The following is a 24,605-nucleotide window of genomic DNA, read 5'->3' as shown; positions in this document are numbered from 1 at the left end:
TGCATACATCAAAAACCTCTGTCACACCAAGGCAGTGGGGGTCTAATTGGATTATTTCAACCACCTCAATGATTACAATCCTCTAGTTCAGACCTGTCGTATGGGGAATTATCTTGAATGTTCCAAGTACACTATGAAGCATGCTATCTTAGAAGTCACAGAGCAGAAAAGCTCACAGACCACACAGTTTATTAAATCAACTTAAAATATACAACAATAGTCAAGGGTAGAGAGTCGGGGTAAATAAACATTCCTAGATTGGGGTACGAACAGATAGAAGTACCTAAGACCTGGGGTTCACAAGGCTCACGTATCCTCTCTTTTCCTCTCTTGTCTCTCTTTGCCACTGTTGTTCTCCCTGCTAATGGTGTGGACCAGAGTTTAAGGCAGAGTTCACAGATAGGAGTCCTGGGCCAATGATACATCCTTGTTCTATTGGAGAGACTCAGGGCCAAGGACATTTGGACATCACTGTGAATTGTCAGTTAGCCTGCTAAATAGCCATGGGTCTTATGTATAGAGTACAAATGGTATAGAGTACCTGGGTCCTCTTGGGTACAGATGGGGCCAGAATGAGACCATATTGGATGTCACCAACGGGTGATTGAATTTGAGGGTGACATAGTATTCATCCTAGAGATGGCATGATATGGTCTTTTCATTCCTTTCTACCTCCAAAAAACAATCTTGTTTATTCTGTCATGCTTTTTATTGTTAATCAGTTGTTAGCATGTCTTACAGGTTGCTAACTTACCATCTATATTAACATATCACATGAGTTCTACCTATCTCTCACAAGTTACGTGCTTACTCATTATGTACACATAACATATCTTATGAGTTTTGCCTATTTCTTATGTTATATGAACTATGTTTAACACTTCTTATGAATTCAGTCCATCCTATTTCTTTTCTTGTCTTCTATAGCAGAATTGAATATTCTCAAATAATATAAGAAATGCACATTATAAGAGTTTGTTCTTGAATTTCAATTCCATGTTGTACATGGGTGTTGAGACTCAATTTCAATAGTTCCAAATTGAACTCATCATCTTTCTCTATAAACACTTCCTTGGTTATTCTATAATGATTGTTGGCATGAATTTCCACCTCAGTCTTAAAATTCTCATTACCACTTCCCTCTCTTTACCAGAATCACCAAAGAATTTTGCTTTTGCCTCAAAAATACCTCTTCAGTCTTTTATCTTCTCTCCATTTCCACTGTTCCAAAAGACTCTTCCACTTGCTGCCAGCTTTATTTTTCTACAATACAAGCTGATTTCTGACTTCCTGTCCAGCATCTTCCCATCTCAATTCCTCCCCCAGTATTACTTGCAATTTTTCCTAAATACCATGCATATCCATTCATATGAGTATTAGCATATTAAACATTTAAATTTTTTTGAAATAATTATAAATTCACAGGAAGTTGTGTAAATGACATGGAGAGGTCTTGGGTATACTTCATCCATTCCCCCCCAGGTGTATGTTCTTCTTATGTTTCGAATATCACTCCCTCCCTTAATTACTTGACATAATTTTAATCATCCTTTAATACTCAGCTTCAAAGTCGTAAAGTTTTCCAGACTTTTCCCCGCCATTGCTGAATTAATCACTTCTTTCTTAGTGCTGATTTTTTCCCACATGGCATCATAACTATCTTCTCTGACAATCCATAACCTCTTTGAGGACAAGGACTGTGTTTTACTCATCTTGGAATTCCTAGGACCTAGCTCAAAGCATGGCACATATTAAGTGTCCAATAAAAAGAAAATGAATTTAATAGAAATTATATTTCTTTTTAAGAAAACAGGATGTAAAAATCCAATTGTACAAAATAGAGGCATTGTGACTTCCCTGGTGGCGCAGTGGTTAAGTCTCTGTACCCCCAATGCAGGGGGCCCTGGTTAGATCCCTGGTCGGGGAACTAGATCCCACATACATGCCGCAACCAAGAGTTCTCATGCCACAAATAGGAGCTGGTGAGCCGCAACTAAGGAGCCTGCCTGCTGCAACTAAGACCCAGTGTGACCAAATAAATAAATAAATAAGTAAAAAATAGATGCCTTTAGTGGGTGATGTTTTAACAAGGGGTGTTATTCGCAGATTTCTTTCAATATGATATTTCCTGGAGAACTTAAAATATAATTCAATTTTCAAAATATTACTATTATGTTCGTGAGCATATCTACTGAGTAATAGGAGATAAATATTGAAACAAATATGCAAATTAAAAATTCCAATCTAAAATTTGGGACCAGTTTTATTCTCTGTCCTTCTTGTTCCAAATACTCAGTAATAACATTACTCCTGGGATTGGGGATTCTGACTTCATGCTCTGTTGACTCCTGTCTCATTCTCTGGGAGAAAAGTAGCATGTGATCTGAATAAATGTAGACCTCTCCAGGCTCTGTATATGAATGAGGAGGCCGCAAGAATATGCTGGCGACCTCAGCCCCTCCTCAAAGTCTCCTACGCTTTGTCTCACTTTTGCCGTTGATTGAGACTTCTAATCTTCTCCCTTTCTAGCTACCCCAGCAGTTCAGCTGAGGGAGGCAGCCGACTATAGTGGCTGCACCTGGCACCCATTGTGAAGACTTTGGTATGCTGGGGTGGCTGGTGTCTATCCTTATCCTATAGCTTGCACTGCTGCACAGAGTTTGTGACAAAAACAGTGATGCCCACCCATCACACCCACCAAAAGTGTTTTTATGAAGAGCTTTAAAAAAGGCATTATGTTGACATTGCAGTTCTTAGACTGTGATGGTAGGAAAATGAGGAAGAAATTGAAGACAAGACCATGATACAGATAGAGGAAATAGGTAAATGTGGTACTTTTCATATGTTTGCTCACTTTCTCAGCTACCCCTGATATAGGACCCAGCACCACACCAGCCGCCCCTGGCTGGCCTCACCACGTCTTAGCGCATAGTCATACCTCTGTATTCTGGAGGAGCCATATTCTGTCCCTTAGACTCTCCAGTTTATAACATGCAGAGTCTCATTAAGTTTCCTTAACAAAATGGCGTTTCCATCCCTTTCTGAAGAAGGTTAGACCTAGTGCCAGAGGCTGATTGGGATACAGGCCATCTTGTCCTCTCTATTATTTTTGGGTGTCTTTTCCAACTTTATTTTCCCCAGGGCCCCTGCACAAACCCTTCTCACCTCCGAACGTGCAAATATGAAAAGCCCCCATGCAGTTGTACGCTAAGCATAGCAGGGAGATTGTGCTGCAGGTTGGTGAAGTCAGAGGCAGGAGGCAAGGTGGTTACTCCCATGATCGTGATCCCTGTTAATGAATATGCAAGCTCTGAACACTTAACATAGCTTCTTTTTGCCTTTGTTCTCTCATTAAATTTAAAAAATAAAGTATGGATTTTTGTGGGGGAGGGGGGACATGTGAAGTATTTTAATTTACCTGTGAATTAAAAACAGAACAATCAGATCTCATGTTCTCCTGTTGACCTCAGTAGCAAGTGGTGGTGTTCGGAAATGATCACACAGGTATTTCTACTTGGGGGCACTGAAATTACTTTTCTCTCTTTTCATTCCCTGACATCTTAGAAGGGAAAACAAGGACTTTTCATCTGTTTAGGGGCAAAGAACTGATGAAGTGAGTGACACAGCACTTTTATTCTTGGCAAGTCTTGACATCGAAAGAGCAGTGGGAGATAGCTTTCAAGTGGGCCTTAGAAGAAAATCCAAAGGGTCAAGCATCTCTATCCTGAGTAAATCATTCAAAACAACAGGGCTGGGGGCAACGGGTACTGTCAGTCGCACATGTTGTTAGCTGTTACATTCTGTTCTGTTATGCAGAAGACCTTACAAGAACAGTGATTCATCGAATAAAATAGTTCATTAAGATAAAATTGGATGGTCAGGAAATTAAGTCAGCCTTTTAGAACTGTTACAGTAAAAAAGTACTTTGTAATATGGTGTTTTAAAATTCACATCCTAAATGATATAATCTTGATTATCTGTGGAGGGCATATCAATGAAGAATCTTAGGAAGTGATGTGTTTTTCTATAGAAGCCTTTTTTCCATCTATACCAAGCTAGTATCCTAGACTGAATGTGAAAGTGCCACACTAGAAAAATGAAGTATGTAAGGTGCTAAATTTTTGTTCTTTAAAAGAGGTTATTTTGGTCAAATTTCATCCCAAGTTTAGTTATTGTATCTCACCTGGGCATCATTCTCTTGTTGATTCTGCTATTTTTTAGTCATCTATTTCCCTCCCAACTTGTAACTATAACACCACATCTTGCTATGTATACATATGTAGTCTTCTTTTTGGAATCAATGAAATTAAAATGAAAAAAACAAGGAGAACAATAGAATTTGGACATTTTATTTATGTATTTCATATTAAATTATTTACTGTAAAATCCATATTTGGGGTTTACACAAAATGATGCTTTAATCTCATTGAAATATCCAGTACACAGTTTACATTTACTGCTTGCCAGTGTTAAGTTGGTAGGTTTGTCAGAAACCCAAAGCTGATAATTGTCTATGAGGAAGAAAGTACTCTGAGATACTCAAGACCCATAGAGATACAATGCAAACCTCATATATAATTTAACATCTTCTAGTGGTTACATTTAAAAAGCTAAAGAAGAATACATTAATTTTATAGTATATTTTATTTAATCCAGTGTATCTAGAATATTATTTCAATATGTAAATAAAATGTTAAAAATATAGATATTTTACATTATTTTTTATTGTACCAAGTCTTCAGTATTCAGTGTGTATTTTATACCATCTGAATTTGAGCTAGCCACATTTCAAGTGCTCAGTAACACTTGAAACCACGTGTGGTTAGTGGCTACCATATTAAACAGCACAGCTCTAGGACATAATAACAGTAATAAAATTAGTACATGTTCTAATATATACATAACTGTAATTTTAAAACACTTTATATTTTCCACAAGGTTGGGTTTTCTTACCATAAATTTTTAAAAATTAGATTCTGAAATCTCACAGGTACTAAGACAGGTATGTTATAGATGATGGGTATATAAAATGAATTTAATTTAAAAAATACGGCCACAACTTATTTTTCATAAGTGGATTTATGCACATACACCAATTGAGTTGTCTGTCTTTTCTTAATTTTTATCTATAGCTATATATTTTTTACAAGGTCTTCATTATTTCTTAATGGCCTAAGATTCTTCTCTTAATTTTTCTTGTTAAAAATATATTGAGGGCTTTCCTGGTGGCGCAGTGGTTGAGAGCCCGCCTGCCAATGCAGGGGACACGGGTTCATGCCCCAGTCCAGGAAGATCCCACATGCCGCAGAGTGGCTAGGCCTGTGAGCCATGGCTGCTGAGCCTGCGCATCCGGAGCCTGTGCTCCACAACGGGAGAGGCCACAACAGTGAGAGGCCCGCGTACCGCCAAAAAAAAAAAATATATATATATATATATATATATATATGAAGAATGAATTCAAGAGCCCAGCATTTTTAGAGCCACCATTACAAACTTTTCACTGTTGGTTGGATGCCTGCTTTGACAGGAGTGGTTTTTAATTTGCATTTCTTTTTGATTATTCGGCTGCTATTGAGATAAATGCAGCACATTCTTCACTTCTTTCCATCCCTTTTTCTTTCCATCTGAAATTCTCTTTAAGTCAAATTCACCTTTGAGGACTCACACTGGCTAATCTCCTAAAACTTCTGCTAAAATGGACCCACGCCATTTTTGATTTAATGTAAGCAGTCTTGCTTTCTTTAAGTATTTTAGATGCATTTGCTTTAACAAAAGTGAAAGAAAGACACTGCTTCTAAGTGACTTTGAAGTCAGGGAGTGAACTTGAATGCCACTGGTTGTGAGACCAGAATGTGGGAATCAGTCACGAATTTGGTAGTGAGTACAGCTAACAACCAGGAGATTGTGCCTTATTCCACTGGTTTTCTCTACTCACCTTTGTGATGCACTAATTCTTGCGAAGAGATAACATCTTTTTGTGAAAAATGGCCCTGGGGTTAAGTGGCACTCAAATACAATTACTAGGGAGAGAAATGAGGACAAATTATCAATAAAAAGTTTTAAATAGTTCTTCAATACAGAAAATACTGTATTTGGATAAACTGAAAGTAGGATATTGAATATTAATACATAGATGTGACAGAACTGCCATATGGAAATAAGAAAAAGTGATATCTGAAATCAGTTCACTTAGAGTTCTAGTGGGTGCGAAGGCTGCCATCTTTCAAGACAGGGGCCGGAAAACTTTTTCTGTAAAGGTCCAGATGGTAAGTATTTTATGCTTCGTGGACCATATGGTGTCTATCAGAACCACTCAACTGCTATTGTAGCTCAGAGCACAGCCATAGGCAATATGCAAATGAACATGGCTGTGTTCCAATAAAACTTTATTTACAAACAGGTGCTTGGCTGGATTTGACTCATGTAACCCCAGTGTAAGAGTCTGTTGGGTAGCTGCACTGCTACCTTCACCTTCTTAGATACTTCTTGGAAATATCCACGTAATAGAAATGACTTTCTCCTGAATCACATTTGCCACAATGAAACACATTTCTTGTGCACATTCTTATATCCCAAAGTAACCACTTTATTAGGTTATGGGTTTCGTTGCTCTAAGAGAGACCTGAAATTACAGTGGCTCAAGCAAGGTAGAGGATTATTTCTGTCATACATAACTTTCCCTAAGAAGTGTATAGTTGATATAGTGATTTGAGGTGTCACCTCACCTTCATCCCCTTCGTGGCTCACCATCACCCAGTCTCTCTCAGAACCGGCAGGAAGGGGATAAGGGCACAACCCGGAAGTTGGTCACATCACCTCTGCTCAAATCTCATTGGTCAGCACTTAGCCAAATAGCCCCATCTATCTGCAAGAGAGGCTGAGAAATAGACCACTTATTCTGGCAGCCATGTGCCCAGATAAATTTCCAGAGCTCTTACTACTACAGAAAAGATGAATAGCAATGAGGGACATGTAGCTGCAGCCAGCTTTTTGCTTTACTCTTGTATTTGTAGGACAGTTAAGGGCCTGAAAGGAGTTACTTACTTTTTAAAGTTATATTTTACTGTAATTCATGTAACGGATTACATGCTGTTGTGTTATTTGAGAATAGAGACTGTCCTAAAGTCCTCAGGCACTTCTTCACACACCTGGTTAAAATATCATTTTACAATTTATGTAGCAACTATCTTGCAAGTGCTAGTACTCTTCCTGAGTCCACGATGGACATTACTAATAAATCACAGCATTCTTTCCCACTGAACTCAGACTTGGCCTTAGACCTTCTATTTCCTGCTGTAGACAGCCTCTACCAATCAGGTAGAGATGGCATTCCATCAGCAATTTATTTGTTCTTCTTAAAGTTTTACCATTCTTTTCATATCTTTGACACCAATCTTATCTATAGACGATGATGTGGCAATATATAAATGGAATGTTGTTTTCTGTCTTTTAAGTCAAATCTCCTCTGTCCATAAATTTTGTCAAATTTTTATCTTGTTTTTATTTCCAGAACATGTTTTATATTTCATTTTTCTATAACTAATTTTAGTCACAAAACCAAAACTGGAATAATTTTATTCAACCTCTTAATTTTATAAATAGAGAAACTGAAACTTAAAAAGATGAAAGGACTTACCCATGGGAACACAGCTAGATAGTGAAACTAGACTTCTGAATCCCTGATTCCTACTCTAGTACTCTCCTTTTGCTGAGATCAAATCAATAAGTGACAAGAATATTTAAAAATCAGGAATAATTATGATTAATTGGGTAAGACTGATTAATATCAGAACTTTAATTTCTCAAGTTTCTATTTCTTGCATCTTTAGTCAAGAACCAACATCTTTTATGTAAAAGTAATGGTATCCTGAACAATCCTTGCTCTAATGTTTGACTGCTTCTAGAACTTTTTAAATTTTGCAAAATGGATTTGACATTGTGAAAAATAGGATTTGAAGACTGCTTTCTACAACATCCTCATTCATGTTAGCCTGTAAAGAATGATTCATTTGTTCTTGTAATACGTGGGCATTTCCTGTTTCAGTGAGATGTCTTTATGTGAGATTGCAAGTATTGATTTTTGTGGAATATTTTCCAGAGTAATTTATGATAGTGATTTAAAATTTGTCTTAGTATATTTTGACCCATGGGTCTATCAGGTTATATTGCTTCTTGTTTTATTCATATCTTTTTGTCCATCCAGAATTGCTTGTACTCTCAGGCAAGGCTGTCCACTTCACTTTTCCTTAGGTGCAAACAGTTTCTCAGCAGGTGTGCTGCTTATAACTGCTGTACCTGAAAACCCTCATTAATAGGCAGGTGGAGTTAGATTATCTTATTCTTTCAAGAACAGAAAAAAAAAAAAACCCTCAGCAAAAATAAGTTCACGATAGAGAGCAAGCAGATCTAACTATAGTGCCTGCATCTAAGAAAGTATACTTTAAAAAGCAAATTTTAAAAGATTAAATCTTCCCATTAAAACTTTGAGTCCTCTAAGTACCAAAAATTATGGCACTTTCACATTACAGAGAAAATTAGTCTAGTACAATAGACCGAAGGAAATTTTGATAGACCCATGGATCAAAATATACCAAAAAGAATTTTGAAGAAGCACTTAAAGGCAGCGAAACTTCATGACTATAACCAAAAGACAGAACATAATTTCAGTATGATGGAGTTAACCCTTGAGCTGAGCTCATTTCCCAAACCCTGGGAGCACAGTATACTCAGACACAGAGAGGACAGAATTCTCCTGCGTACTGAAACGAAGCTCACATAAATTAGGGAATGTCTTTTCATCATTTGGGCACCTTCCCTGGATGCATGGTATCCACTTTTATTTTGCTGCTTCCAAGCTGGCCCAACAAAAAACACTTCTGAGTAGATAAGCAACGACTTACAAGCCCAGGTGGCTCTTTTAGTGGGTTCATTTATTTAGCAAATTTTTTTTTTTTTTTTTTTTTTTTTGTGGTACGCAGGCCTCTCACTGTTGTGGCCTCTCCCATTGCAGAGCACGGGCTCTGGACGCGCAGGCTCAGCGGCCATGGCTCATGGGCCTAGCCGCTCCGCGGCCTGTGGGATCTTCCCGGACCGGGGCACGAACCTGTGTCCCCTGCATCAGCAGGCGGACTCTTAACCACTGTGCCACCAGAAGCCCTAGCAAATATTTAATGAACATTTGCTATGAGTTAGGTAACATGGAACCTACTGTTGGAAAAGTCAAAGTCATGGCCCTCAGAAACCCACCATCTAATATGCAAGATAAACAAATGAACAAATAATTTCCGGACTACACAGACAATTGCTGTGGAAGCAGCGAGCTCTGCCTGAGTGTTGACAGAGGAGACAGTTGGAGTTGGCTGTGAGGCTTTGGGGTTCAGGAAGTGGAGAAGGTGGGGAAAGAATCCGAGGCAGAAGTGTCATGGGGGCGCATTATGGCCTTTTGGTTGTTTGGTGTGGCAGAGGTGTAAGGTGACGGAGAGGGCGTGGCAGGGAATTTCAGTAATTTAGCAAATATTGAGCAGCTCTTTCACCTGGGCACTGTGAAGGGACTCTTAGGGTGCAGAGATAAATGCGGCTTAGTCCTGGACCTTGAAGAATTAACAAAAGAGATGCATGGCACAAATAAATTATATTTGGGTGGGGGTGTGATAAGTGTGTCAAGGTCTTTTTCCTCACAGGCATAATGCTGTTGAGAGGGATACCTGCAAAGGTGAGCAGCAGCATACACTGCCTGCTCGAGAGGACCTCATGGTCTAATGGGGGGACAGATGCTGATAGAGAAGTTACAGCATCACAGGTACACCAGCAACTGTGACAGGTGTCATCTAGAAGGCACAGAGTCCTAGAGAACCTCCAATGCAGGATTATGTTCTGATGAGGGAGTGCAGGGAAAATTGTATTTGCCACGAGTCCTCTTACACAATCATGTCTCCGTGCTTGAACTCTTAATTTGCTTTATCCAGCCTGGAGGTCATTTCAAGTAAGTTTTGAAAGCAGGTTACCTGAGCAACAGATTTTCAGAGCCCTTGCGTCTCTAAGGATATTTGTCTTCTGCTTTCATAAATGACCAACAACATTGTAGAAAGTCTAAAGTTACAACCCCCCCTTCTCTTAAAACTCTCTAGAATTTGGGTCTTGGTCATTTGACAGTGTGATTTAGAATTGATATATTAGGCCTTTCTGATGTGTCCTAAAGCAGCCTTATTTTTGTCTGAATCTTACAGTTGTTCTTTTTAGTATTGAAACAATTATAGCAGTTTCTTAAAAAACTAAACATACTCTTAGCATATGATCTGGCAATCACATTCTTTGATATTTATCCAAATGAACTGAAAACTTGTGTCCACACAAAGCCTGCACACCAATGTTTATAGCAACTTTATTCATAATTGCCGCAACTTGGAAGCAACCCACATGGCCTTCACTAGGTGAATGGTAAATGAACTGTGATACATCCAGACAATGGGATATTATTCAGTACTAAAAAGAAATGAACTGTCAAGTCATGAAAAGACATGGAGGGACCTTAAAGGTATATTACTCAGTGAAAGAAGCTAGTCTGAAAAGGCTACATACTGTAGGATTCCGATTATATGACATTCTGGGAAAGGCAAAACTGTGAAGATAATAAAAGGATCAGTGGTTGCCAGGGGTTAAGGGGAAGGGAGGGAATGAACAGGCAGAGCACAGAGGAGTTTTCGGGCAGTGAACCTATTCTGTATGATACTGTACATGCCATTGTACATTTGTCCAAACGCATAGAGTATACAACACCAAGAGTGAACCCAAAGTTTAACTATGAACCTCGGATAATAATGATGGGTTAATGTAGATTCATGGATTGTAGCAAGCGTACCATGTGGTGCTGGATGGCTGTGCCTATGTGGGGTAGGCGGTATATGGAAAATCTCTATGCCTTTTGCTCAACTTTGCTGTGAACCTAAACCTGCTCTAAAAATAAAGTCTATTTAAAAACATAAACAAAATTCTCTTAAGTAAAAACGTCCTACTAGGAAATCTATACTTTGCCTGGAGTACTGTATCTTCATAGATATTTTTGGCAGGAAGCTGGAAGCACTGTTTTGAGGAAACCTAGTCAGATGTAATTCTCAACCAGACATTCCCTCAACTGTTATAATCATCTTCATTATGATGTTACCTTTATGCCTCTTGAGGAAGCAATGCATAGCCCTAGGAGAAAAGTTTGAGTGCTGCCGTAACTTGAATTCATTTTCATTCTAACTACAAATCCTTTAAGAAGGGCGTCCCTGAATACATAGTTCTCTCACATAATTTATGAATTATTTTCTATATAAGAATTACCAGTATGATTCAAATTAAGACTAATATTCTCTTAAAGTCCTTGCTGCCAATAGAGGAAATATTTTTAAGTGACATATGTTTCTCCTTTTGCATCTTATCCTGGAATCTCGTATCTCTCCCCCTCTTTTAAGTATGAGGCATTTGGCTCTCAGATTATTGATTGATTGATTGATTGTACGCAGGCCTCTCACTGTTGTGGCCTCTCGCGTTGCAGAGCACAGGCTCCAGACACTCAGGCCCAGAGGCCATGGCTCACGGGCCCAGCCACTCCGTGGCATGTGGGATCCTCCCGGACCGGGGCACGAACCCGTGTCCCTTGCATCGGCAGGCGGACTCTCAACCACTGCGCCACCAGGGAGGCCCCTCAGATTATTTTTTAATATCTTTATTAAGATATAATTCACATACCAGAAAATCTACTTATTTAAAATACACAATTCAGTGGTTTTTAGTATATTCACAGAGTTGTGCAACCATCACCATAATTAATACATCAGAATGCTTCACCACTCCCCACCAAATCTCATACACATTAGCAGTCACTACCCGTTGCCCCTTCCCTAGCCGTAGGCAAACAGTAATGTACTTTCTGTCTATAGATTTGCTGATTCTAGACATTTAATATAAAGGAAACCATAACATATGTTATGTGACTGACTTCTTTCACTTAGTATAATGTTTTTAAGGTTCATCTATGCTGTATAGTACGTATCAGTACATCATTCCTTTTAATTGTCAAATATTCCTTTGTAACAATTTGAGAAATGCCAAACTGTTTTCCAAAGTGACCCTACTATTTTACAGCTCTACCAGCAAAGAATAAGGGTTTCAGTTTCTCCATATCCTCACCAATGCTAGATATTGTCTGTTTTTTTAAAAAATTATTATCACCATCCTAGTGAGTGTGAAGTGGCATCTCGTTGTGGTTTTGATTTGCATTTTCCTAATGACTAATAATCTTGAACATCTTTTTATATGCTTACTGGCTATTTTTATATTTTCATTGGAAAATGTCTATTCAAATCCTTTGCCTATTTAAATATTGTTATTTATATTTCTATTGTTGAGTTGTAAGAGTTCTTTATATAGTCTGGATATAAGCATCTTAATAGATATACGATTTGCCAATATTTCTTCCCAGTCTGTGGGTTGTATTTTCACTTATTTTTTTACAGTGTTACTTGCAGTACAAAGAGTTTAATATTGATATAGTTCAATTTATCTGTTTTACTCTTTTCTCATCTGTGTTTCTGGTGTTGTATTTTAGAAACCATTGCCTAATTTAAGGACATGAAGATTTACTCCTATGTTTCTTTTAAGAGTATTATGGTTTTAGCTCTTACATTTAGAATTTTGATCTATTTTGAGTTATTTTTTATATGAGGTGAGATAGTTCAACTTCATTATTTGTGTGTGGATATCCAGTTGTCCTAGCACCATTGAAAGATTGTCCCTTCCCCTTTGAATTATCTTGGCACCCTTTCTGAAATACTATTGGCCATGAAAGCATGAGTTCGTTTATGGACTCTCAATTCTGTGCTGTTAATGTAGATATCTAGTCATATGCTATACCATATTGTTTTGATTACTGTAGTTTAGTGGTAAGTTTTGAAACTTGGAAGTATCAGTCTTCCATCTTTGTTGCTCTTTTTCAAGATTGTTTGTTCTGAGTCCCTTGGATTTCCATATGAATGTTAAGATCAGCTTGACAGTCTCTGAGGACAGTTGGGATTTTGTTCAGGATTGCAATGAATCTGATGACCAATTTTGGGATTACTGATATTTTAACAATATTAAGTCTTACAGTCCATGAATATGGGATGTCTTTCCATTTTTTTTAGATCTTCTCTAATTTCTTTCAATAATGTTTTATAGTTTTCCATGAAGAAGTCTTGAATTTCTTTTGTTAAATTTATTCCTAAGGATTTTATTCTTTTTTGTGGCATTGTAAATGGAATGTTTTAAGTTCATTTTCATACTCTTCACTGTTCTTATATAGAAATAATTGATTTTTTGTATACTGATCAAGTATCCTGCAACCTTGCTATAATAATTTATTCTAATAGTACTTTACAGAATTTGTTAGGATTTTCTCTATGCGGTCATAGAAGTGAAGATTTTCTTGGTATTAGGGAAGTCATTGATGGTTATGAACAGTTGTGTGGGTTGGAGGGGGAGACAGAAGCTCTACTGAAGGGGTCAAAGAGATGATTGGAAGTGAAAACATAGAGCCAGTGAATATTAGATGACTACTTTAATAAGTTTTGCTGTGTTGTAGAGCAGATAAATGTGAGCAGTTCTTGGGGAGGGATGCAGGATACAGGAACACTTAATAAAGATGGGGGATCCCAGAGCATGTTTGTATGCTGATGGAAATGAGAGAGAAAGACACTAATAATTCAGAAGAGAGTTGCAGGAATCCTTGAGAAGCATAGGGAGGATGGGACCCAGAGCACAAATATGTTAGTCTTTGATGGAAGGAGAAACACTTCTTCCATTGTAACAGGAAGAAAGGCACACCACTTGGGTACAGACACAGGTAGAGGTGATGCTGGGAAGATGGGAGAATTCCTATATGATTGTATCTAGCTTCTCAGTGAAATATGAGACAAGGTCAACAGTTAAAAATTAGAGTGGGTTAGAGGGAATATTGGAGGTCAGAAAACAGATGAGAAAGTGTTAAAGGGGCCTCTTGGAGAATGGGGAAAATTTGCTTCTAGGACACATTAGACTTACTGGGCACATTTTGGTACCTGTTTTGATTTTAAGAAGAGCCCAGTCAGCAACGCTATGCTCATTTTCTGAAAGGCAGGCTCCCAGGAGGTGGATAGTTCAAGTAGAGTTGGCTGTTTTCCCACATGAGTGAATAAAGGATCATAAAGTAATAATGGGGTAAATGTGCTTTACCACACATATATAGACACAGACACACACACCACACTTATTCACATGCATACTGCATGCCACGTGCATGCATACACACACTCACACATATCACACTTATACATACACCCTCACCACACTCAAGCACTAGCCCACTTAATTTTTACAATAAACCCCCAACAGCATTTTACTGTTTTTGAAGTATGTGCAGATTAAAGGGCACTTATGGTTTCCTCTATGTGAATCATTCTCCCCACTGTTATTCAGGTGTTTTAAGCATGATCATGAAATAAAGTAGAGCCAATGCTAGGATTCTGTTACGGCCATTTGAGCCATCTCTTCAGTGAACTTTGCCTTTGGAGCTTTGTCCTCTGACACCTAGCCTACTACTGTCCTGACTGTCCCAGGACCTCCTCGTGCAGTGGATCTTCTCCAGACTTTCCTCTGCACCCACCCATCATCTCTATTCACTCATCAGTGTCATTAGAATTCAGGCTCTGTTCCTCATCGGCTGTGTGATTGACTGTGTAATATGGGAGCAATAATAATTTATTGTGAGGATTAAAAGATAGAATGCATGGAAAGTACTCGGTTCCGTGCACATAATATATTTCCAAAAAATGCCAAATTGATATTTCTCTCTCCCTTAACCTCAATCTCAATATCTCTTAACCTATTTTATCTCTTCTCTTCATATTTCCTCAAGGATCTTCATTCAGCTAAGCATTTTTTTACTAGTATAATTTAATTCTTGATGATAGAATTTTAAGTTTAATAGGGTTCTTCTGGAAATAACGTCAGAATCTACAGGTGACTCAAATAAGACTTCAGCTGGGCAAAAGAATTTTATTTGGGGCATGCAGATTTTTTTCACTTGACTCAAATCATACAGAAGAACTGACTTTGATCATCATGAATTAAGCTAAGCTATAACATTGAGCACAGAAATTATTTTCTTGCCCTGGTTGTTCAAGTACTTCATAAGTAAAATGAATTATTAGGCCTTTTGAAATATCTTTTTTTTTTTTTTTTTTTTTTTTTCTTTTTGCGGTATGCGGGCCTCTCACTGTTGTGGCCTCTCCCGTTGCGGAGCACAGGCTCCGGATGCGCAGGCCCAGCGGCCATGGCTCACGGGCCCAGCCGCTCCGCGGCATATGGGATCCTCCCAGACCGGAGCACGAACCCGTATCCCCTGCATCGGCAGGCGGACTCTCAACCACTGCGCCACCAGGGAGGCCCTTGAAATATCTTTGAAATATCACAGGTTTGTTCTATATTTAAGGATTCTTGACAATGTAGCAGAACAACATTGAAATCTCATAAAAATGTATTGTGCTACTGGCATAAACTCAAAGAGCATTTCTTTAAAAAGCATCCCCTAGGGAATGTGGTTGAGACCATTGCTCTCACTTCACTTTTGGCTACTGTGACATTGGCTGTCACACCTGCTCTTCAAGTCCCAAGTCTCGAGTCACTCTTGGTCTCTAGGATTTTAGATAAATGCACCTCACTTACTAGTCTTTTTTTCCTGCAGTGATTATTATTCACCGTTTTATTTTGAAAACAATACTAATGACTAAGTTTAATCCTGAGTGGTGGTGGAAAGTAACAAAATGAACATATTCCTGCTTTTTAGAAGTTTTAATATTGAGGACATTAGCTTTTTGTGATGTGTGGCATAACTGTTGATAGGCAAAGCTGAGACCTTGTTTTGACCTCTCACATTTCTCTTTTATTCCCTAGTTCTCGGAAATAGTAACAAATTATATGGTATCAGTGACTTGAAAGTGTGTATATTGGCAAGTGCAAGTAATACTACACTTAAAATTGATTAGCAGTGATGTCTCATAATCTGTGTAGAATACAACCATCCCCATCGCTGGCATTATAGTCGTGTGGTATTATGCATACAAAACTGTGTTCCTATGGTTTTGATGTTATGGGAAGTAGCAGACTGTTTTCTTAATTTTCATAAGTTGAATTTCCCCCAAAGACTTACTATGAAAAGGCATGTTGAAACATGTGGTGTCATTACAAGATTGTTTTCAAAAAACGTTTCTGACAGTTTCTGAAATATGATCATTAGAAATCATTCTCTGAAATTTATGAGATGCTAGAGAAAGCCAAGAGCTTAATAGAGCATATCGTGTGTGCAACTTGATCAGGGCTTTAAATGGGGATGTGATATTTGCCAAGTGAAAGCAACAGTTTTCATGGCCAACTACTTTCTTACTAATTCTGCTTAATGAAAGTCGAGCATATCTACAATGATAAACATTGAAATGATTACAGAACATTCTGACCCTGAGAAAATTATGTGTAATTAACAACTAAAATTTTAGTTTTACTCACCTAAATAGTCTTCTATTTATTTTTTTGAGATGAAATATTTTAAAAATCAGCTAGAAGGTAAATTCTCCCACCCAAACGACTGAGTATCCCATTTTAGTTTCTTGTTTTTCCCCATCTGTTGACTCTTGGCGTCTCCCCTGCTGCTGCTGGTCCCCCCCTGGCCCCAGTCGCGATTCTTCTGTTGAGCGTCTGTCTCCATGGAGACCGACTGCCCACTGGGAGGAGCCCAGCACAGCATGCAGCCGCTCACCTCACCGGACCCACCGTGAATCAGCCTCAGTTTGATCGCGGCGCAGAGAGGCGAGAAGTTACCTCATCTTTAGAGGAGCATAAATGTGTTTGGGACTCTAAATTCCTCCCTCTGTGTGGGTTCTGCAGATGCAGCTCGATGAAACCCTGAGAGGAGAGCGGGGGCGCCATCTGTTTTCCCTGCTTCAGTGTCAGGAGAGCCATGACAATTGTTTTGGGAAGACCCAAAGGGGAGAAAGAGAGAGGGACAGAAGATAAAAGAGATAAGAAAATTAAGAGCTCTCTAACAAATTTACATCAGCAATTCAACTGTGCTGGGGAAAGGTTAGCTAGAAACTCGAGAAAAATATGGTAACTGTGTATATATTCCTCCATAATACACCGTTGTTCCGAATAGAAAAGTACTAAAATCCATAAAAATGTGTCCCTTGATGACCAGAGGAACTGGGCCATTAAAAATGTCAGAAAGGGCCTCCCTGGTGGCGCATGCAGGCGACGCGGGTTCGTGCCCCGGTCCGGGAAGATCCCACATGCCGCGGAGCGGCTGGGCCCGTGAGCCATGGCCGCTGAGCCTGCACGCCCAGAGCCTGTGCTCCGCAACGGGAGAGGCCACAACAGTGAGAGGCCCGCGTACGCAAAAAAAAAAAAAAAAAAAAAAAAAAAAAGTCAGAAAAATTGCTTATTTTACAGAGGACACACGTAGTTTTATAGGAAAGCATAAAATCATTGAAATTCTGTTGTTGGGCAGTGTCTTACACTTTGGACATTCTAGTTGTTTTATTTGTTTCTACCAACAGTAGTATTTCTCACACAAGTATTTCTCTGGAAAGTTGTAAAATTAGATTTTTAGACGTGAATAAAAAGCTCTAATTGCCTGTGTGATAGATAATAGTATTAAAGTTTAAATTAAAAAAAATAAATGTGGTAGACATTGAGCAAACGCTACTTCTTATAATTTTGGGGTACCAAGAACACTGTGATATTGGAGGCACCGTAACTGAGAGCCAAATTCTTTTGTCTTCTAAACAGACTTGTGCAGAAAGACGTTACTACCTTCCTGGTGTGCACTAATGTCCCTGGACATCTGGCTAAATCCACGATTTGATTTTTAGTCATTCTGTCACACTGGAATTCACTCCCAATTTTCAGTTATATCTCTCTGAAGTACTGCTTTTATATTGGGCATTTTCCTGCAGTTTAGATCTTTAGCTTCTAGGTATACAGAAAGAAGCATCTATAAAACAATAATGAATAACATATATAATTTGTTTTGTGGTTTATAGAGCCTCTCGGAACATACCTGGCCTCATCTGGGTCTTAAAAGAAGGCTGAGAGATGGGAATAGTTGCAGTAACCAAGGCTCAGAGAGGTCAAGTGATTTGCCCTAGGTCACACAGCTAATAAGTGCCAGATCTCAAACCCAGTTCTTTTCACTCCAGAGCCTGTGCAACCCTGCATGCTAATTAACAGTTTGTTAATGCTAAGCATGGGTGCTTTTTCTTTAAAAAGTCACTCAGGTGTTACGCTGTAAATCACTGGGGAATAAAACAGGATTCTGTCATTCTCTGGGAATGATGCCTCCATGCTTTTGTCTGCTGTGTGCTTTTCAGGATAAAGAGAATTCCAGCAGTGTTCATCCACCACAAGACATAATAATTCCTATGAATTATTATGAATTTTCCAGGAATGAACATTTAAAAAATCCCTTTACTTTCAGCACTGTTTCTTTGGTATTTACACAGTGCCTGCTGAAAGCAAGTAACCTGGAATAAGTGGGCCTTAGAATCCTAGAATCTAACAAAGCTGTTTTTCTCTGTGTGGGTACAAGGAGTATGTGTGTTACTGAGTTAGTCCTGTTTAGGCAGGCTCATGGCTCCATGAGCTAGGAAGCCATACAGGCTTTTCCAGTGATTCCGTAAGCGATCTTGGGCCAGTCTTTCCCATCCCTGTGCTTAACAGTGCTTAAGAAAACCTGTCCAATCAGCTTGTGACTAATAGGGCTCATTTAGTTTTCTAAATGAGCTCATTTAGTTTTCTCATCATTTAGTTTTCTCACTGTTAGTAATTTAGCAAAAATTAAATATCTTCTGCACCAAGCCCTGTTCTCAGTAGATATAAGAAAGGATAAAACATTGTCCCTAGCATTAAAGAGCTTACAGTCTAGTAAATTTGCCACCCATGTGAACTATAAATCCTGCTACTGATGGCTGTTTCTGAAATTTTGAAAAAGAGAAGCTGAAACACTGTGAAGTCATTAAAACCTGGTTGTTTAAAATCACATGAACTGGTGACAAGCCTAGGAAAGGGATCTTATATGCCCACCAGACTGATCTCCACTGCTTGACCACCTTGTGAAATATAATTGCATCATTTCAGGATGAAGAGTAATGCCGACTATTGGCTAATTTTGGTTCATGGTGTTTCATTATCAAGTGCACTTCCTGAGAGTCCTGTATTTCCTGCTTTAAGTGCGGCTGGTGACGTACTTGTAACCAAGGGACTTGGTTCAGCCCAGGTGCTTCCCTCTGAGTAACAAGGAGCATGCCAAGTAAATAAGCACTTGGCTGTGCTAGGTCTAAGGGAAAGAATGCAAAGACAAATTCACTGGCCCTAATATCTTTAATCCAGTGGTTCACAAACAAAATGATGCCATTTAGATTTCAGTAACTGTAATGGTACAACAATTGTTGACTTTTATTAGTGTGTGATTAACCCTGTAGTGTGTCAAGATGACAGTAGCGATTTTTTGTTCATTCAGAGATGCTCACAGACCTCAATATTCTAACCAGTTATGTTATATCTTTTCAATACTCTGATGGTTAATGTCAACATTTGTGATCATGTTGACAGCTGACAGTGATACGTGTACTTATTACGTTTCACAGAGTATTTTTTGTTTATTTAATCCTCAACAAGTTTTAAGTTCAGAGGCAAAGCTGAAGTGTGGGGTTGGAGATGGCAGTGGAGGAGGCAAGGGGAGAGATGGGTAGTCAGTCCATCAAGCCAGTACTCCCAGATTCAGGACTTTCATCTGGCCTGTATGGCTGTCATTACAAAGATGATTTGAATCAACCTACCATGTTTTCTTACATGAAGCCTGTCCTGAATGATCCAGTTACCACTCTCCATGTCAGGTCCTTTCTATTCCAGGACTTTCAGTTTCTGAATCCTGCAGAGCATTGTTGCAGTTTTCGTCACTGTCGTGGAACTATCATGTCCACGCTGATACCTGCTCCAGGCCACTGCCAGAGCATGGAGTACTGTTGTTACAGGGGCTCATAGCTGTGTGTGCCTCCAGCGCATGGGGACCTCTCTTTCCAGGGTTCCTCCTCTTCTGGCCTCTGAGCTTTGGAAGCGTGATGGGCCTCATGAGGTACCCCAGGTACCATGTTCCCTGTTGTACCTCTTCAGTGCAGGAAACAGACCACACCTGCCTCATGTTTTACCCGTGGTACAATTCAATGCCATCCTCACAGCTCAAGGCCACGGGTCCTAGCTAGACTGCAAGGAGACATGTCTTTTCTCTCTCTCTCTTTTTTTTTTAATTTTAATTTTTATTTATTTATTTATTTAATTAGTTTCTGCTTTATAACAAAGTGAATCAGTCATACATATATATCTGTTCCCACATCCCTTCCCTCATGCATCTCCCTCCCTCCCACCCTCCCCATCCCACCCCTCCAGGTGGTCACAAAGCACCGAGCTGATCTCCCTGTGCTCTGCGGCTGCTTCCCACTAGCTATCTACCTTACGTTTGGTAGTGTATATATTTAAAGCCTCTCTTTCCTTCTGTAATGGCCACTTCCGCTTTCCTTATTACCCCTATAAGGTGAGTTGCTCTCCTCCCCAAAGCTTGGGGCCTCACACAAATAGTTGATGAGTTTCCAAAGTCTCTATCTGAACCCTGGGCTGCACATACTGTTCAGAGGAGACCAGAGGCTTGTTTTTATCAATAATGTTTCCAGTGTTCACCAGTGTGTAATACACAATTATTAGTCTTAGATAGAGTGAAAGTTATTGGCTTTTAAGGCCTTAATTGAACCTATCTTTGCACTCAGAACAAATACAAACTGACTCATATATCAACCTGAAGTTTTTCAAATTCTTAAAAACTTCTGAGATCATTTGACAAAAATGAGCAGAGATGGTAGCTAAAATTGTTTTCTGGGTAATAGATCTTGTTTAGGCTTTTTTCCCCTAGTGCAGCTTGAAAACCACCTGACAGTAAGTAAATTATTCCAACCTCTCACTCCCACCTCCCACACACATTTTCCCCTTTTGTTTTGTTGTTTGGTGGTGTATGCAGTTATCGTCTTTTAAGCACAGCTGCCCACAACTACATGTGTTAACTGTGAATCTGAACTTGTGGCAATGGGAAGAAGGCATTCTTTTCCCTTTTTCTCACAGGTTGTAAACTAGTTATTCACATTTTCTCTGATGACAATTTTAAGCACCGAACTCTGTCTTCATAAGCACATGCAGCAGATGGTTGGGAATATTGTGTGATAAGGAAAGCTGGTTGATTTCTTTAGTTATTTTCACCTCCTGAACACATTCCAAAGAAAAGCGATGGCATATTTTAGGGCGTGTCTTTACAAGACCTCTTTCCTTAAGTATGAATATAATTTGCTGATCTGTTCACTTTAAGATGGATTCATTTGGGAGATGTCTCTGCTGTAAGTGATCTTGAAGCAGTTTCATATAAAATTAGACTTCTGTTGAAAGCTCTCCTGGGTGTTGCAGCCCAAGAATTAACCCAGCTGTTCCTTCTCTTCACTTAGGCAGACTATGAGACAGGAGGAAATGAAGCACAATATTTAGATGACCTCTAATGAACTTTTATGCACATTATCTACCTGGTGAGATAATCTGCATAGATGAGGAAAGAAGTTTCCAGGTCACTGACTTGCTCTGTGACCTAACTTCACCATTTACTAGCTTGAGGGCTTCAGCCATGGTTCTTAGACTCCATATCTTTCTGTAAAATGGAATAACCATTACTACCTCCTTGGGTTTGTGAGGATCAAAAGACATTAGGAGGTAAAGCTCTTTTTTTCATAAGAGTGCTCAATGAAAAAATAGTGACTCTGGTGGACAAAGGATAGAGAAATATGAACACACATCCTGTTGCTATGCATGAGGGCTTTCTTGCTGAGAAACATCTCAAAGATTCTTCCTTTAGGGAGAGTCCTCTGATAGCCAGCAATACCCTAGACGGCATCAGCTCAACTGTAAATGTTCCTTGGCCTTGTATTCCTTCCTAATAGGCACCCTTGTCCCCAACTATTGCCTTCAGAGAGCATGCAGACTAATAAAGTGACTCCAAAGTTGTAGATTCAGAGGAGATTAGAGTTAACAGTCTGTTTGGGTCAGAAGAGAGCTCCCAGTGGGAATGGTGGTGGTAGTAGCCACAGCAGCAGTAAACCTCCAGGGAAGCAGTGGGATAAAGTACTGACTGGATAACAGATCACCCACTATTTGGACTGCCTGAACCACTGGTGGATTCAACAGTCAATGGGTTAAGACACTATGCCATTTTACAATGTCATTACTGTTTCCATTTATATAACCAGCTTCAGTATTGTGTGTTTTTGTTTGATTTTAAGATATCCAGGCCTCCTCATCTCATGATTTTTATGTATATTTATATAATTTATGGGAAGGATTTTAAAAATTCTTTGTTAGATTCATCCATTTACCTATGTATATATGTATATACATATCTTATAAGGACAAACTACAACTTTTTGGAATGTGATTTACATTCTTTGGAATGTGATTTCCAAGGAAGAGTTGTCCTTGGTCTTACTCTGAATATCCAAATAAGGTTTAGATGACCTCTAGTAAATTCATTTTTGTTTCATTTTTATAGAAGTTTTCATCTCTCCAGTCCAATGATAGTATATATAGATTTTTGCATTTTAAATGTTTGGATCAATTTTAACTTTGGAAGAGTGGTAATAATTCATTCATTAAACATCAATATTAGAGAGAAAGGATCAGTTGTTTAAAAAAAAAAAGGCAACAGCGATTTAGAAGAAGTAATAAGCCAAATACTTCTTCTGGTTCAAATAGTGATCAATAAGCTGATGCAAATACAAATTCAGAGAGAAAGGAGGTCATGGAGGAAGTAAAAGTTTGTATTTCCTAATGACAATTCTAGATTCACGTGTGTTTGGAAATAGTCCACTTTTTTTATTTGTTCAGTGTAAGGTTCTGGTTCCCTTTGTTCCTGAATCAGTTAATGTGTTTAAGAGGCCACTATCAAAATGCAGATGGCTTTTGCATTTTAAGCCTAAATGAACACCTTAGGTGACTTAGGCAGAGAGAGGAAGACCTCGGTGGTCCTGGACTAGAAATTCTGAAGGACCCTAAGAGTGAGGCTAGTCTATAATTCTTAGTGCTACACTGTCCAGTACAGTAGCCACTAGCCAAATGTGGCTATTGAAATTTAAATGAATTAAAATTAAATTTAAAATTTAATCATCAAAGAATCTGTTTTATTAGACTACAATTCTTCAGAATTTTTGGAGGCATTTTTCTTTCCCTATGTTCATGCTATCTCATTCATTCATTCATTCAACAAGTATACATTGAGGGCCTGCTACGTGCCAGGGGATACAGCAGAAAGTGAGCAAAATTCCTGTCTTCAAAGAGCTTCTCCTTTAGTAGAGGAAAACAGACAATAAACTGAAAAAACATTGGTAGAGTATATAGTATACCAGATGGTAATAAATGTTGTGGGGGAAAAATAGAGCAGGGCAGGGAGCTGGGAATACTTAGGATTTAAATAGTGAGCACAGTGGTCCTGGAAGACTTCAATGAAGAGAAATGTGGACAAAGACCTAAAACAAGAAAGAGACAGTCACGTAGATACATGAGGGAAATGAACTCTAAGCTGAGGGAAGAGCTGGCTCAAAGCATACTCAGCTTGTTCAGGGAACAGCAAGAGGCTGGCTGGAACAGAGTGAGATGAGGGGATGATGGCAGGATATCAGTAAAGATCATGCCTAATGTTAGTAGGCCAATAAGAACTTCACCTTTTTCCCCAAGTGATTTTGGAAGAAAGTCTTTGGAGGATTTCGATCAGAGCAATGACATGACTTGATTTACATTTTTAAAAAATCACTCTAGTTGTGGTTTGGGAATATTATGCAAAGAAACAAGGTGAGAGCAGGGAAATCTATTAGAGGTTAATGCAAAAATTCAGAGAGCAATGATAATGGCTTGGAACAGAGTAATAACAATAAAGCAGTATTTCTCAAACATTTTGGTCTTAGAACCTGTTCATACTTCTACAAATTATTGAAGACCTCAAAAAGTTTTTGTTTATGTTAATTATATCTATCAATATTTACTACATGTGAAATTAAAACTGAGACCTTTAAAAATGCATTTATTGATTCACCTAAAAATGACAATAATAAATCTATATTAACATATTATTATGAAAAATAAACATATTCTCCAAAAGAGAAAATTAATGAGAATATTGGCATTGCTTTAGCTAAAGTTTTACAAATCTCCTTAATGCCTGGCTTCATAGAAGACAGTTGGATTCTCGTATTTACAACTGCATTCAATCTGTTTTGATATGTTATTTTGGTCAAGTATATGAAGGAAATCTATTTTTACAGGGACATGTACTTGGAAAACAGAAGAGTTTTCAGATAATAGTGGATATTCTTCTTTGATATTCCACCAAAATTTATAAGTAATAGTTCTTCAAGGTTATTTGCAAGGTGCAATATAGTTTCATTAAAAATATATCAATAAACTTTTTGTACTCTGTTTCA

The sequence above is a fragment of the Mesoplodon mirus genome, assembly GCF_964341445.2.
Source record: "Mesoplodon mirus genome assembly, chromosome: 17".
In the NCBI taxonomy this organism is placed as follows: domain Eukaryota; kingdom Metazoa; phylum Chordata; class Mammalia; order Artiodactyla; family Ziphiidae; genus Mesoplodon; species Mesoplodon mirus.
Note: the sequence above shows the minus strand (reverse complement) of the source record.